The 16,409-nt window shown below is 49.6% G+C and overlaps 2 non-coding genes across 2 annotated transcripts; both read right to left on the bottom strand.

The window, feature by feature from the left end:
• Positions 1-2,624: 2,624 nt before the first annotated feature.
• Positions 2,625-2,788, bottom strand: LOC140722591 (U1 spliceosomal RNA). Its single transcript, XR_012097678.1, has one exon. It is a non-coding gene; the product is annotated as a U1 spliceosomal RNA (small nuclear RNA).
• Positions 2,789-10,760: 7,972 nt separating this feature from the next.
• LOC140722641 (U1 spliceosomal RNA) lies at positions 10,761-10,924 on the bottom strand. Its single transcript, XR_012097702.1, has one exon. It is a non-coding gene; the product is annotated as a U1 spliceosomal RNA (small nuclear RNA).
• Between the last annotated feature and the right edge of the window lie 5,485 nt (positions 10,925-16,409).

Raw genomic sequence — 16,409 nt, 5'->3', positions numbered from 1 at the left:
ATCACTCTTACATTGCTTTACCATGGCACTATGCTCAGATTCCTCGTCGTCCTTGTAGTCACTAACCTCATCCACTCGGGTAGGGCGGAAGTTCCTCCAACACCTCCTTCCCAGAACCGTGCAACTCACAGTGGCAGCCTTCCATTCATCAAAACATGCGCTGTGACTGACTTTGGAACATGGTCCAGGTACGTACCGTACTCCCTTCCTGTCGCAGCACGCCACGTCTGAATCCTAGACTCCATCTCACCTATTCTGAGCTAAAGTTCTTCAAGCTGGAGTCCCTCTTACTGCCTATCTCTCCGGCTCCAACAAACTACAGACACAACAGTTCACGGAGTCAATCTTGTCTGTCCCGATTGCTTCCTGATTGAATTCTTTCAGTATAAACCCGCACTGTTGCCCTTGCTGATTGATGTCCACACTGCACAGAAACTTCGCTCCGCTGGGGCACTGCGTACTTTGCTAAAACGCACCAAAGATGACCAAGTTGTAAATTTTAATCGGCCATTGCTTGTACCATCCGTGTCCCGAGGACAGGTTTGTGCAGTGGAAGCGGGTGATCCACATTGAGTCCTTGCAGGTATTGGGCTAGGAAGGAGACCAGCGATGCAGGATTTTGTTTTTATAACAATCCAGTAGATTTTGTGGTTATCATTACTGAGATCAGTAGTAGTTCAAGTTTATTGTTACTCAACCATACACATGTACAGACAAACAGCTAAACGAAACACCGTTCCTCTGGGGCCAAGGTGCAAAACGCTGTACAGAGTCACAGGCAGCACATATAGTTACAGTCAAGTACATAGTGTCACAAAATACTATTAGCTCAGGTCCCTGAATTGCTTGGCCTGCCGATGAACAGGTTGATACAAAGCGCATGGTGCATGTTCGTGTAAGACAGCGTAATGCTGCAGGCATTATTATAATAAAACTATTTTGAAATGTCACCCTCTGATGTTAATGTAATAACTTTTCGAAATTGGACTTTATTCCTGAGACGTAGTTGTCTTCCCGGGTATGTGAATAGGCTCCGCAGAGAAGGACGTGATGGACACAGTGGGGTGGTTCCCTGAGCAGACGGTCCAGTTCATCTGGCAAAATGCCTCATCGGCAGACCTCAGCAACAGGCACCAAGACCTCGCCTGGCTGGCGGTGAGAGGGGCCCTCCCAGTCCGATCCCTCCTGTACGCCCGGCAGGTCGTCTCCACACCCCTCTGCCCTCGGGAGGACTGCAGAGGGGAGGAGTCGGTGACCCACCTCTACACACTGTGGGTTCCCGGAGAAGGTGTGGAGGAGGATAAAAGGGCTGGTGTCACGCTTCATCCCCAGCAGCTGCGTAACAGAGGACTCTCTGATCTACGGGCTGTTCCCGGGGACGCACACCGAGACCAACATTTGGTGCTGCTGGCAGATCATCAACTCGGTGAAAGTCGCTCTTTCGTCGGCCCGAAACTTGATGGTCTACCAGCACACGGAGATGTCCGTGTGGGAATGCTGCCGACTGGCACATTCTCGGCTGCAGGAATACGTGTTGAGGGATGCACTCAAACTCGGTGCAGCCACCGCAGGGGTCCGATGGGGAAGGACCACAGTCTAGGGTTCTTCTCCCGCGGGAGTTTAGTGGTGTTGGGTGGGTGGGGGGGGGGGGGGGTTGGGTGTATACCCCCTGAATGTAACTCTGAAAGAACAGAGTGGCACGTGGGTGGCGAAAAGTGTGAAAATGTAAAGACAGTAATGGAAAACATTGTAAAGAATTGAAAGTCATTGAATTGTTTATTGTATATAATTTTATTTTTTGAATAAAGTCTATTTTGTTTAATAAAAAAACTGATGGAAATGGTAGCAAAGATGGTGGTTTGCTACTGCTGTGTAACTGCCCCCACGGAGTCACTCGGCCGTAGGTAAAGTGAAATGAAGAGTCTGGAGTCAAACTGTCAGGTGTGGGGTGGAAGTCTGCGACTGGACAGTAGTGTGGAGACAAATGGCAACGACAACAATTGGAGAAAGAAAGTAACACAGTGAAGCCTCTGCTTGATTATTTTTTAAAATTAAACAAAATATACTTTATTCCAAATTAAAGTTATATACAATAACCATTCAAAGACTTTCAATTCTTTACAGTTGGTACCATTGCTGTCCTTACATTTTCAAAGTTCTAATGTTTTGCCACCCACGTGGCACTTTGTTCTTTCATATTTACATTCAGGGGATATACCACCAACCCCCCCTCCCCTCAACTGCCACGGGAGAAGGACCCTAGACTGTGGTCCTTCCCCACCGGGCCCTTGCGGTGGCTGCACCGAGTTTGAGTGCGTCCCTCAGCACGTACTCCTGCAGCCGAGAATGCGCCAGTCGGCAGCATTCCCCCACGGACATCTCCGTGTGCTGGTAGACCATCAAGTTTCAGGCCGACCAAAGAGCGTCTTTCACCGAGTTGATGATCTGCCAGCAGCACCGGATGTTGGTCTCGGTGTGCGTCCCCGGGAACAGCCCGTAGATCAGAGAGTCCTCTGTTACGCAGCTGCTGGGGATGAAGCGTGACACTGCCTCTTGCAACCTCCTCCACATGATTAGTTACTTTAAGTGGAAGCAAATCCTTATTCTATCGTTCATTGCATTATCAGGGGAGAGCGCGAACGCAGTCCCCCACTACCACAAATTGTGCAGTCGAGTATCCCGCATTTGGGGATATCGCAGGCGTCAGCACACCCGGAGTGCAATGGGATAGCCTCGTCCTGGAACCTCGGCCTTCCTGATCACCAACGGTTCCCTGCCAGGTAAGTATGTTTGATCACAGCTCCACGTGACGATCCAATCTTAAACGTTACTCTTTCAGTTAAAGGTGACACACCATTTCGGGAGATCCATGTCCGTAATTCTGAATTATCTTATTAAGCAGAAGAAAACGTAGAAGTTCATTCTTACTTTCTGTTCTTCTTGGGCCGCAGCTGTAATTTTTTGGGTTAATTTGCGGCAAGTGCTAATTTGTATATTTGCCATACATGGAATCGTTGTATGTTGCTATTCTGAAAGTGACCACGAGGTGTCAGTGCAGGAGCAACAAGGAGGCTGGAAGGCTCAGAACGTGACGTTTACAGTATAACCCTTAAGATCAGAGTTAACAGTTGCTGATTGAATGCAATTCAGGATTTACAATGACATTCTTTATTTCAATATGGTGAGGCTGACAATGTCTCCACTAAGTTAAACTTCGGCATATCTGAATGCACAAACTCCTTTCCTCGGACAAAGCAATGAATAAGAATGCTCCCAAACCTTCTGGGGACAATAGATCCCACTTGCACCCAAAATTAATATGCCAACTCTCTGAGTGCGTAAATATCCCAACAGTCAACAGGTCAACTATGCCTGTGACCATGTTGGATGCGCTAGGGAAAGTGACAATACCAGTCTGGTCAGCAGGCATCCTTGAACTTGGTCAGAATGGTGCTAAACAATATTTAAAGAGCAAACACGAGGAACTCTGCAGATGCTGGAAATTCAAACAACAACACACACAAAATGCTGGTGGAACACAGCAGGCTAGGCAGCACCCTGCCTAGGATGCTGCCTAGCCTGCTGTGTTCTAAACAATATTTACTGGGTTTGATCCAGACCAATTAGCACAAGCATTAGAGCAAACACGAGGAAATCTGCAGATGCTGGAAATTCGAACAACACACACAAAATGCTGGTGGAAGGGTCTCGGCCAGAAACGTCGACAGCGCTTCTCCCTATAGAGGCTGCCTGGCCTGCTGTGTTCCAGCAGCATTTTCTGTGTGTTGTTAGCATAAGCATTAGGTTTGTCTGAGGTAGATGAATGCACCGTATGGTCAAGGATCTAGTTCCTGCCCGGCGTACAATACAATTAAACTCTTCTCGGGCTTCCAGCCGGGTAAAGATATCTATTACAACGGACGTTTCGTTGACACACTCTGCCATAGTCATCAGGGATAATCCCCGGGCCTCTCTAGTCCGGTGGTATTTATACCCTGGCCGTGCGTTCCTCCCTCCTGGATACTCACACTTATACACACACACACTATAACATTAACAAAATATTATCCAGAAACGTATCCAGCCACTAATTAATTAAATGGGCAGATACATATGTTGGCACAGTTCCTCATATGCATATACATACATGACATTCTCTCATTTTCAAACACTCGTGCACCATTTACAGTCACATGATGTCAGTCTTCCACCCTACCCCCCACCCCCACACACAGCTGCACTGCCGCGTATACATGGCCTTTATTTAACGCTCTTCTATCGAATTGTTCAGCCATATCCACTGTCCAACTGAGATTGGGCCAAACGTGCCCTCTCCGTTACTAGCATTCACTCACAGTCGTGCTCTTCCACGTGAACCCTTCACGTGCGCACTTTTGCTCGCAATCTCAAATGCAGAATCCTTGTTGCAAACGTGGCCTCCCACGGCCACAGGATCATAACGAGCGGTGCGCTCCCGACCACGTATCTGACTGCCAGCACTACCGCCGTTTCGTGAGTGACCTGCGCCGGGAGCCGATGCTCCATCCGGCCGAGATGAGCGTCGGTGAGTTCTGCGGCCCGCTATAGTGTGCGTCCTGGAGTCAGATGCTAAACGTCGTCAGCCCAGGTGAGGTCCCAAAACAGCGGTCCAAGACTACCCTCCCGTTCCCTCAGACCGAAACTCCTCACCCGATATGCTCTCCATCCGGATACGCATACAACTCAGTGCTACCTCGAGACATCCTCCCCTCTTACCTTTCCTCCCACCCTCCATCCTCCATCCGGGACCGTCGTCCCTCATTACGGACTCACAACTCCCGGGGATCCCATTCACGCCATCGGGATCAGGGACTCCATCAGGTCATCCGCCCGAGCAATTCACTCACCCCCTAACTGCGAAATCCTGTTGGTCGTCACTCCTTACTTGCTCTGCCTCCAACACTCAAACAATGTCTTCCGGCATCCCACTGTCTCTCCCGGAGAACACCTCGCCACTCCTTCCTAACACACCCTGACCTTACCTCTACAAACCTCTCCTTTACAACTGCCCCCACCACACCAAATTCCCAGGACCTACCATCCCATCCAGCCCTATACCGCTCATCACCAAACACGCTGTCCCTCCCCCAACACACTAGTTCACCAAAGGCCCTATCTGCCACAACCCTACCCGTCACTGGACATCACCCCCTCTAAAATTCTCTTCCCTTCGTCCGGAAATCCCACAGACTCCCCACTCACCATCCGCTGTGAGTTATCCGTGACCGACCCCCATGACCGTCTTCCTCCGACGGCCTATACCACCCCTCAGCCGTCCGCGTGTAACTCTCTCCTACACCGGAACGTTTCAGAACGCGCGCCCGTCACCCCTCGGAACCCCATGACTGTTTCTGCACAGCAACCCCAGTCTTATTCACACCATTCTCCCCTTGCCTTCCCGGAGATTCCTGTCCCGGTTCTCACTCTCTTACTTCACCTCTCACTTCCTCCTCTTGTCCTGTCCTACCCCTTGCATCATCCTCCTTACCCCTCGGCCTCCGCCCTTTGCTCCAACCCCCGCCGCTCCGCTGTTGACCTTCCCCCTTCTTCCCACACCCAGTTCCGGCGCCGCCGACTCTGGACCCGGAGACGGCGAGCCCCTCTCTCATCCTGTCCAAGGCCCACACCATGGTGAAGAGGCGGATCAAGCTGCGGCAGGTGCCCGAGAGCGACCGGAGTTTCACCTCCTGCGCCGCCACGCTGACGCCTCAGCCATTCACTGATTCAATTTAAAATTGTGCATCGTTACTATGTGACGAAGCAGAGATTGTCTAAAATATTTCCTAATGTTGGTAGTTATTGTGATAGATGTAAAACTGAGACAGCTACACTGACACACATGTTTTGGTCTTGTTCTACACTGAAACAGTTTTGGAAGTCAGTTTTTTCTACAATTTCCAAAGCACTTAAAATTAATTTACAACCTAACAAATTAACTGTGCTCTTTGGAATAATTCCTCAAAATATCCGCGGTAATTCTTTGTCTGACCAACATGTTGTTGTGTTTGTTACACTGATAGCTAAGAGGGCCATTCTGTTGAAATGGAAGGATACGGCAGCTCCCACTCTGTCACAATGGTTCTCTCAAGTGATGTTATGTCTTAGTTTGGAGGAAATTAGAAGTCGAACCTTCGAGCCTATGTTTGATTTTGAGAAAAGATGGGGTTCATTTGCTCGTTACTACCATTGGAGATAATTGATAGAATTCCTCCACGATCTATATTGTAAATTTTGGTGTAATTTGTTTTGCTGGCGGTTTGATGTTTATCTTTAGAAGCTTTTTGTATGACGCATGGCTCCGGGGTTGAACACCGAATGGGTCTTTTTCTCACTTTTTTCTTGCTTTAGTAGTTTTTTTTTCTTTTCTTCTTTTTTTGCGTCACCATACTTTTCAAACCTTAATATTCTTTTCTTCTCTCTTTTGAGACATTGTAAGTGTTACTTACATCGCTGTACTCTTGTTATTTTGGATAATAGTAATAAAAAGATTTGAAAAGAAGTAAGGCTTCGCCTCCGGAACCCAACACTGGGACGTTGAAGCTTCGTCCGCCTGGATCGTCGGCGCCGCCAAAGAGACGGCGGAGCGCACCGAGGACGTGCGCTCAGACACCCGATAACGGCTTCTGGACGGTCAGGCTGTGGAACGACAGGGTGCATTGCCCCCGGGATGGGCTAGCATCGGCGCACTCGTGCGCCAACGCCAAGCCCGAGCGGATCAGGATCTTCCTGGGCTACGAAAGGCGGCCGCTTTCCTTCTACGTCGCCGGGTGGGACAGCAGATGTAAAGAAAATTCAGGGAGGAAAAGGATAATTTGAGTGAGTTACAAAAGGAGCATAGGGTCGAAAATACTGAAGTCAACCACATTGGCATCGACGCGGAATTTTTCTTTTAATGTCGGTGGTGCTGATGTTGAAAGGGATCAGACTGGCTTGTCCAGAGGAACTGAAAGTCACAGAACAAGCTTTCGATTGGGGAAATCGTTTATTAGTCGAGCTCTCAAGGAGATTGGAGTGTGGGATCACGGTGCATTACTGGAGTTACCCACAGTCTTGCAGATCTCATCTCCAGAGAGGGAACGCAACGAAGAGGCGGGATCCAGGGATGGTAGGTTTGCTGAATGAGATTGCATCGACAGGAACTGCAGACCCTATAGGGATGAAGAGTAAAGATGAGATGTATTTATCAGAAGTACATGGGCACATACAGTGAAATACTTTGCTTGCGTCAAATCACATCAGAGAGGATTGTTCTCAGGGCAGCCAGCAAATGTCGCTACGTTCCGTCGCCAAAGGAGCATGTCCACAACATCCTAACCCTAACCCGTGCGTCATGGCGACGAGCGAAGAAACCGGAACACTCGGAGGAAACCTACGAGGTCACAAGGAGAATGTACAAACTCCTTACATACAGCGGCGAGAATTGAAACCAGATCTCACAGAGGGAGCTTCAAAGGATTGTGCTAACCATTAAAGCTGCGCCATTTAACAGCTCAGGAGAACGAGAGGAGATCACATGGAATGGTATAAAATCCTTACAGAGTTCAGCGAGCTGGGTAGGGAGGCCATTTTCGCTCTCTGAGAAGTCTAGAACCAAGGGTCACGGTCTGAGACAATGGAGAGACTACTCCTCTCCATCCCCGGTGGGCTCATTTATTCTCAGCTTCTTGTAACTACTGGGACATTTCTCCCTCCAAACATAGGTATGGCCACGGCAGAGTTCTTTCCCGATTAATTCACACAACCGGGAAGAATCCAGTTCCAGTCGCAGTGGAAGCTGACAGGATCCCTACTGCTCTCCAACACCCTCCCTGATGTCACTGAGTCCAACCGCTCGGTCCCCTCTTAACCCCTACCATTGCTACTCCGCTTCCCCCCCCCCCCCCCCCCCATATGGACACTGGCTGCTCCCGTGCCTTCAGAGGAACCTCCTCCTCAGTCGTCCTCAAACCCTGAGTTCCCACAAGGATGTAACAACCTCCTCCCCTGCTGCAAGGTCCCGAGCAGATGTCCTTAACCCCGACCTGGTGGGCAAGACAGCCTTCTGGACCCACACTGGCAAACGCAGATGCTGCCATTCATTCTCCCTTCCCCGCGGTCCCCGATCACTCTTACATTGCTTTACCATGGCACTATGCTCAGATTCCTCGTCGTCCTTGTAGTCACTAACCTCATCCACTCGGGTAGGGCGGAAGTTCCTCCAACACCTCCTTCCCAGAACCGTGCAACTCACAGTGGCAGCCTTCCATTCATCAAAACATGCGCTGTGACTGACTTTGGAACATGGTCCAGGTACGTACCGTACTCCCTTCCTGTCGCAGCACGCCACGTCTGAATCCTAGACTCCATCTCACCTATTCTGAGCTAAAGTTCTTCAAGCTGGAGTCCCTCTTACTGCCTATCTCTCCGGCTCCAACAAACTACAGACACAACAGTTCACGGAGTCAATCTTGTCTGTCCCGATTGCTTCCTGATTGAATTCTTTCAGTATAAACCCGCACTGTTGCCCTTGCTGATTGATGTCCACACTGCACAGAAACTTCGCTCCGCTGGGGCACTGCGTACTTTGCTAAAACGCACCAAAGATGACCAAGTTGTAAATTTTAATCGGCCATTGCTTGTACCATCCGTGTCCCGAGGACAGGTTTGTGCAGTGGAAGCGGGTGATCCACATTGAGTCCTTGCAGGTATTGGGCTAGGAAGGAGACCAGCGATGCAGGATTTTGTTTTTATAACAATCCAGTAGATTTTGTGGTTATCATTACTGAGATCAGTAGTAGTTCAAGTTTATTGTTACTCAACCATACACATGTACAGACAAACAGCTAAACGAAACACCGTTCCTCTGGGGCCAAGGTGCAAAACGCTGTACAGAGTCACAGGCAGCACATATAGTTACAGTCAAGTACATAGTGTCACAAAATACTATTAGCTCAGGTCCCTGAATTGCTTGGCCTGCCGATGAACAGGTTGATACAAAGCGCATGGTGCATGTTCGTGTAAGACAGCGTAATGTTGCAGGCATTATTATAATAAAACTATTTTGAAATGTCACCCTCTGATGTTAATGTAATAACTTTTCGAAATTGGACTTTATTCCTGAGACGTAGTTGTCTTCCCGGGTATGTGAATAGGCTCCGCAGAGAAGGACGTGATGGACACAGTGGGGTGGTTCCCTGAGCAGACGGTCCAGTTCATCTGGCAAAATGCCTCATCGGCAGACCTCAGCAACAGGCACCAAGACCTCGCCTGGCTGGCGGTGAGAGGGGCCCTCCCAGTCCGATCCCTCCTGTACGCCCGGCAGGTCGTCTCCACACCCCTCTGCCCTCGGGAGGACTGCAGAGGGGAGGAGTCGGTGACCCACCTCTACACACTGTGGGTTCCCGGAGAAGGTGTGGAGGAGGATAAAAGGGCTGGTGTCACGCTTCATCCCCAGCAGCTGCGTAACAGAGGACTCTCTGATCTACGGGCTGTTCCCGGGGACGCACACCGAGACCAACATTTGGTGCTGCTGGCAGATCATCAACTCGGTGAAAGTCGCTCTTTCGTCGGCCCGAAACTTGATGGTCTACCAGCACACGGAGATGTCCGTGTGGGAATGCTGCCGACTGGCACATTCTCGGCTGCAGGAATACGTGTTGAGGGATGCACTCAAACTCGGTGCAGCCACCGCAGGGGTCCGATGGGGAAGGACCACAGTCTAGGGTTCTTCTCCCGCGGGAGTTTAGTGGTGTTGGGTGGGTGGGGGGGGGGGGTTGGGTGTATACCCCCTGAATGTAACTCTGAAAGAACAGAGTGGCACGTGGGTGGCGAAAAGTGTGAAAATGTAAAGACAGTAATGGAAAACATTGTAAAGAATTGAAAGTCATTGAATTGTTTATTGTATATAATTTTATTTTTTGAATAAAGTCTATTTTGTTTAATAAAAAAACTGATGGAAATGGTAGCAAAGATGGTGGTTTGCTACTGCTGTGTAACTGCCCCCACGGAGTCACTCGGCCGTAGGTAAAGTGAAATGAAGAGTCTGGAGTCAAACTGTCAGGTGTGGGGTGGAAGTCTGCGACTGGACAGTAGTGTGGAGACAAATGGCAACGACAACAATTGGAGAAAGAAAGTAACACAGTGAAGCCTCTGCTTGATTATTTTTTAAAATTAAACAAAATATACTTTATTCCAAATTAAAGTTATATACAATAACCATTCAAAGACTTTCAATTCTTCACAGTTGGTACCATTGCTGTCCTTACATTTTCAAAGTTCTAATGTTTTGCCACCCACGTGGCACTTTGTTCTTTCATATTTACATTCAGGGGATATACCACCAACCCCCCTCCCCTCAACTGCCACGGGAGAAGGACCCTAGACTGTGGTCCTTCCCCACCGGGCCCTTGCGGTGGCTGCACCGAGTTTGAGTGCGTCCCTCAGCACGTACTCCTGCAGCCGAGAATGCGCCAGTCGGCAGCATTCCCCCACGGACATCTCCGTGTGCTGGTAGACCATCAAGTTTCAGGCCGACCAAAGAGCGTCTTTCACCGAGTTGATGATCTGCCAGCAGCACCGGATGTTGGTCTCGGTGTGCGTCCCCGGGAACAGCCCGTAGATCAGAGAGTCCTCTGTTACGCAGCTGCTGGGGATGAAGCGTGACACTGCCTCTTGCAACCTCCTCCACATGATTAGTTACTTTAAGTGGAAGCAAATCCTTATTCTATCGTTCATTGCATTATCAGGGGAGAGCGCGAACGCAGTCCCCCACTACCACAAATTGTGCAGTCGAGTATCCCGCATTTGGGGATATCGCAGGCGTCAGCACACCCGGAGTGCAATGGGATAGTCTCGTCCTGGAACCTCGGCCTTCCTGATCACCAACGGTTCCCTGCCAGGTAAGTATGTTTGATCACAGCTCCACGTGACGATCCAATCTTAAACGTTACTCTTTCAGTTAAAGGTGACACACCATTTCGGGAGATCCAAGTCCGTAATTCTGAATTATCTTATTAAGCAGAAGAAAACGTAGAAGTTCATTCTTACTTTCTGTTCTTCTTGGGCCGCAGCTGTAATTTTTTGGGTTAATTTGCGGCAAGTGCTAATTTGTATATTTGCCATACATGGAATCGTTGTATGTTGCTATTCTGAAAGTGACCACGAGGTGTCAGTGCAGGAGCAACAAGGAGGCTGGAAGGCTCAGAACGTGACGTTTACAGTATAACCCTTAAGATCAGAGTTAACAGTTGCTGATTGAATGCAATTCAGGATTTACAATGACATTCTTTATTTCAATATGGTGAGGCTGACAATGTCTCCACTAAGTTAAACTTCGGCATATCTGAATGCACAAACTCCTTTCCTCGGACAAAGCAATGAATAAGAATGCTCCCAAACCTTCTGGGGACAATAGATCCCACTTGCACCCAAAATTAATATGCCAACTCTCTGAGTGCGTAAATATCCCAACAGTCAACAGGTCAACTATGCCTGTGACCATGTTGGATGCGCTAGGGAAAGTGACAATACCAGTCTGGTCTGCAGGCATCCTTGAACTTGGTCAGAATGGTGCTAAACAATATTTAAAGAGCAAACACGAGGAACTCTGCAGATGCTGGAAATTCAAACAACAACACACACAAAATGCTGGTGGAACACAGCAGGCTAGGCAGCACCCTGCCTAGGATGCTGCCTAGCCTGCTGTGTTCTAAACAATATTTACTGGGTTTGATCCAGACCAATTAGCACAAGCATTAGAGCAAACACGAGGAAATCTGCAGATGCTGGAAATTCGAACAACACACACAAAATGCTGGTGGAAGGGTCTCGGCCAGAAACGTCGACAGCGCTTCTCCCTATAGAGGCTGCCTGGCCTGCTGTGTTCCAGCAGCATTTTCTGTGTGTTGTTAGCATAAGCATTAGGTTTGTCTGAGGTAGATGAATGCACCGTATGGTCAAGGATCTAGTTCCTGCCCGGCGTACAATACAATTAAACTCTTCTCGGGCTTCCAGCCGGGTAAAGATATCTATTACAACGGACGTTTCGTTGACACACTCTGCCATAGTCATCAGGGATAATCCCCGGGCCTCTCTAGTCCGGTGGTATTTATACCCTGGCCGTGCGTTCCTCCCTCCTGGATACTCACACTTATACACACACACACTATAACATTAACAAAATATTATCCAGAAACGTATCCAGCCACTAATTAATTAAATGGGCAGATACATATGTTGGCACAGTTCCTCATATGCATATAGATACATGACATTCTCTCATTTTCAAACACTCGTGCACCATTTACAGTCACATGATGTCACTCTTCCACCCTACCCCCCACCCCCACACACAACTGCACTGCCGCGTATACATGGCCTTTAATTAACGCTCTTCTATCGAATTGTTCAGCCATATCCACTGTCCAACTGAGATTGGGCCAAACGTGCCCTCTCCGTTACTAGCATGCACTCACAGTCGTGCTCTTCCACGTGAACCCTTCACGTGCGCACTTTTGCTCGCAATCTCAAATGTAGAATCCTTGTTGCAAACGTGGCCTCTCACGCCCACACGATCATAACGAGCGCCGTGCTCTCGACCACGTATCTGACTGCCAGCACTACCGCCGTTTCGGGAGCGACCTGCACCGGGAGCCGATGCTCCATCCGGCCGAGATGAGCGTCGTTGAGTTCTGCGGCCCGCTATAGTGTGCGTCCTGGAGTCAGATGCTAAACGTCGTCAGCCCAGGTGAGGTCCCAAAACAGCGGTCCTGACTACCCTCCCGTTCCCTCAGACCGAAACTCCTCACCCGATATGCTCTCTGTCCGGATACGCATACAACTCAGTGCTACCTCGAGACATCCTCCTCTCTTACCTTTCCTCCCACCCTCCATCCTCCATCCGGGACCGTCGTCCCTCATTACGGACTCACAACTCCCGGGGATCCCATTCACGCCATCGGGATCAGGGACTCCACCAGGTCTTCCGCCCGAGCAATTCACTCACCTCCTAACTGCGAAATCCTGTTGGTCGTCACTCCTTACTTGCTCTGCCTCCAACACTCACACATAGTCTTCCGGCACCCCACTGTCTCTCCCGGAGAACACCTCGCCACTCCTTCCTAACACACCTTGCGCTTACCTCTACAAACCTCTCCTTTACAACTGCTCCCACCACACCAAATTCCCAGGACTTACCATCCCATCCAGCCCTATACCGCTAATCACCAAACACACTGTCCCTCCCCCAACCCACTAGTTCACCAAAGGCCCTATCTACCACAACCCTACCCGTCACTGGACATCGGCCCCCTCTAAAACTCTCTTCCCTTCGTCCGGAAATCCCACAGACTCCCCACTCACCATCCGGTGTGAGTTATCCCTGACCGACCCCCATGATCGTCTTCCTCCGACGGCCTATACCACCCCTCAGCCGTCCGCGTCTAACTCCCTCCTACACCGGAACGTTTCAGAACGCGCGCCCGTCACCCCTCGGAACCCCATGACTGTTTCTGCACAGCAACCCCAGTCTCATTCGCACCATTCTCCCCTTGCCTTCCCGGAGCTTCCTGTCCCGGTTCTCACTCTCTTACTTCACCTCCCACTTCCTCCTCTTGTCCTATCCTACCCCTTGCATCATCCTCCTTACCCCTCGGCCTCCGCCCTTTGCTCCAACCCCCGCCGCTCCGCTGTTGACCTTCCCCCTTCTTCCCACACCCAGTTCCGGCGCCGCCGACTCTGGACCCGGAGACGGCGAGCCCCTCTCTCATCCTGTCCAAGGCCCACACCATGGTGAAGAGGCGGAGCAAGCTGCGGCAGGTGCCCGAGGGCGACCGGATTTTCACCTCCTGCGCCGCCGCGCTGACGCCTCGGCCATTCACTGATTCAATTTAAAATTGTGCATCGTTACTATGTGACGAAGCAGAGATTGTCTAAAATATTTCCTAATGTTGGTAGTTATTGTGATAGATGTAAAACTGAGACAGCTACACTGACACACATGTTTTGGTCTTGTTCTACACTGAAACAGTTTTGGAAGTCAGTTTTTTCTACAATTTCCAAAGCACTTAAAATTAATTTACAACCTAACAAATTAACTGTGCTCTTTGGAATAATTCCTCAAAATATCCGCGGTAATTCTTTGTCTGACCAACATGTTGTTGTGTTTGTTACACTGATAGCTAAGAGGGCCATTCTGTTGAAATGGAAGGATACGGCAGCTCCCACTCTGTCACAATGGTTCTCTCAAGTGATGTTATGTCTTAGTTTGGAGGAAATTAGAAGTCGAACCTTCGAGCCTATGTTTGATTTTGAGAAAAGATGGGGTTCATTTGCTCGTTACTACCATTGGAGATAATTGATAGAATTCCTCCACGATCTATATTGTAAATTTTGGTGTAATTTGTTTTGCTGGCGGTTTGATGTTTATCTTTAGAAGCTTTTTGTATGACGCATGGCTCCGGGGTTGAACACCGAATGGGTCTTTTTCTCACTTTTTTCTTGCTTTAGTAGTTTTTTTTTCTTTTCTTCTTTTTTTGCGTCACCATACTTTTCAAACCTTAATATTCTTTTCTTCTCTCTTTTGAGACATTGTAAGTGTTACTTACATCGCTGTACTCTTGTTATTTTGGATAATAGTAATAAAAAGATTTGAAAAGAAGTAAGGCTTCGCCTCCGGAACCCAACACTGGGACGTTGAAGCTTCGTCCGCCTGGATCGTCGGCGCCGCCAAAGAGACGGCGGAGCGCACCGAGGACGTGCGCTCAGACACCCGATAACGGCTTCTGGACGGTCAGGCTGTGGAACGACAGGGTGCATTGCCCCCGGGATGGGCTAGCATCGGCGCACTCGTGCGCCAACGCCAAGCCCGAGCGGATCAGGATCTTCCTGGGCTACGAAAGGCGGCCGCTTTCCTTCTACGTCGCCGGGTGGGACAGCAGATGTAAAGAAAATTCAGGGAGGAAAAGGATAATTTGAGTGAGTTACAAAAGGAGCATAGGGTCGAAAATACTGAAGTCAACCACATTGGCATCGACGCGGAATTTTTCTTTTAATGTCGGTGGTGCTGATGTTGAAAGGGACCAGACTGGCTTGTCCAGAGGAACTGAAAGTCACAGAACAAGCTTTCGATTGGGGAAATCGTTTATTAGTCGAGCTCTCAAGGAGATTGGAGTGTGGGATCACGGTGCATTACTGGAGTTACCCACAGTCTTGCAGATCTCATCTCCAGAGAGGGAACGCAACGAAGAGGCGGGATGCAGGGATGGTAGGTTTGCTGAATGAGATTGCATCGACAGGAACTGCAGACCCTATAGGGATGAAGAGTAAAGATGAGATGTATTTATCAGAAGTACATGGGCACATACAGTGAAATACTTTGCTTGCGTCAAATCACATCAGAGAGGATTGTTCTCAGGGCAGCCAGCAAACGTCGCTACGTTCCGTCGCCAAAGGAGCATGTCCACAACATCCTAACCCTAACCCGTGCGTCATGGCGACGTGCGAAGAAACCGCAACACTCGGAGGAAACCTACGAGGTCACAAGGAGAATGTACAAACTCCTTACATACAGCGGCGAGAATTGAAACCAGATCTCACAGAGGGAGCTTCAAAGGATTGTGCTAACCATTAAAGCTGCGCCATTTAACAGCTCAGGAGAACGAGAGGAGATCACATGGAATGGTATAAAATCCTTACAGAGTTCAGCGAGCTGGGTAGGGAGGCCATTTTCGCTCTCTGAGAAGTCTAGAACCAAGGGTCACGGTCTGAGACAATGGAGAGACTACTCCTCTCCATCCCCGGTGGACTCATTTATTCTCAGCTTCTTGTAACTACTGGGACATTTCTCCCTCCAAACATAGGTATGGCCACGGCAGAGTTCTTTCCCGATTAATTCACACAACCGGGAAGAATCCAGTTCCAGTCGCAGTGGAAGCTGACAGGATCCCTACTGCTCTCCAACACCCTCCCTGATGTCACTGAGTCCAACCGCTCGGTCCCCTCTTAACCCCTACCATTGCTACTCCGCTTCCCCCCCCCCCCCATATGGACACTGGCTGCTCCCGTGCCTTCAGAGGAACCTCCTCCTCAGTCGTCCTCAAACCCTGAGTTCCCACAAGGATGTAACAACCTCCTCCCCTGCTGCAAGGTCCCGAGCAGATGTCCTTAACCCCGACCTGGTGGGCAAGACAGCCTTCTGGACCCACACTGGCAAACGCAGATGCTGCCATTCATTCTCCCTTCCCCGCGGTCCCCGATCACTCTTACATTGCTTTACCATGGCACTATGCTCAGATTCCTCGTCGTCCTTGTAGTCACTAACCTCATCCACTCGGGTAGGGCGGAAGTTCCTCCAACACCTCCTTCCCAGAACCGTGCAACTCACAGTGGCAGCC

The sequence above is a fragment of the Hemitrygon akajei genome, chromosome 2, assembly GCF_048418815.1.
Source record: "Hemitrygon akajei chromosome 2, sHemAka1.3, whole genome shotgun sequence".
Classification (NCBI taxonomy): domain Eukaryota; kingdom Metazoa; phylum Chordata; class Chondrichthyes; order Myliobatiformes; family Dasyatidae; genus Hemitrygon; species Hemitrygon akajei.
The sequence above is the reverse complement of the archived record's forward strand: the minus strand, read 5'-3'. Positions and strand labels throughout refer to the sequence as shown.